Genomic DNA, 884 nt, shown 5'->3' on the forward strand with positions numbered 1-884 from the left:
GGAGGGATAGGAAGTGACTGAATGATCGAGATAGAGCTATGGTTAGACAGCAAGAATAAGTTGTTGCACAGCAGGGTGACTATGGTTAATGATATCATATCAAATATTTCTAAATAGTGAGGAGTCTGAATGTTCTCACCACAAATAAATGATAAATGTATGAGGTGATGGATGGGCCAAATACCCTGATTTGATTAGTACACAATGCGTACGTGCATCAAAACATCAGGATGGGGGTTGGGGATGTAGCTCAGTGGTAGAGCACTTGCCTACCATGCATGAGGCCCTGGGTTCAATCCCCAGCACTCCAAAAAATAAAATCACAATGTACCCAATAAATATGTTCGATTATTATGCATCCATTAAAAATAAAATTAAAAAATAGAAACAAGGAAGGAAGATAGTTAGGAAGGAGAGCAATGAGATTTGGGCTCATGGCACAGAAATACAATTACCATCCTAAGTAAGAAGGCCCAGTAAATGATCCATGCCAGGTTTCCTGTGTCCCTGCTGGTGTGTCACCCCCAAAACGGATTAACAAAATGCTTCCTGACTGTGATCCACTCCACTTGCCCGAGGCAACATCTGAGCTGTACAGAAGGCCAGTTACTAAGAGGGCCCTGGTTACTACACAGAAGGGTGTGTTTTCCGTGGCCAGAATGGAAAATGCTTTCTCTCCTCATACACTTCCTTTAGTTTATGGGTATTAGCACATACAAGAAAGCACACTGTGGGGAAGACAGAGGTATGGGGATTGGAAGTTTGAGGATAGCCTCAGCAACTTAGCAAGACCCTGTCTCAAAATAAACTATAAAAAGGGCTGGGGATGTGACTTTGTGGTAGAGCATCCCAGGATTTAATCCCCAATACCAAAAAAAAAAAAA

General features: G+C 42.1%; 1 non-coding gene across 1 annotated transcript; it reads left to right on the forward strand.

The window, feature by feature from the left end:
* Window positions 1-238: 238 nt before the first annotated feature.
* Window positions 239-311, forward strand: Trnag-acc. Its single transcript has one exon. It is a non-coding gene; the product is annotated as a tRNA-Gly (tRNA).
* The last annotated feature ends 573 nt before the right edge of the window (window positions 312-884 follow it).

The sequence above is a fragment of the Marmota marmota genome, unplaced genomic scaffold, assembly GCF_001458135.2.
Source record: "Marmota marmota marmota unplaced genomic scaffold, marMar, whole genome shotgun sequence".
Taxonomy (NCBI): domain Eukaryota; kingdom Metazoa; phylum Chordata; class Mammalia; order Rodentia; family Sciuridae; genus Marmota; species Marmota marmota.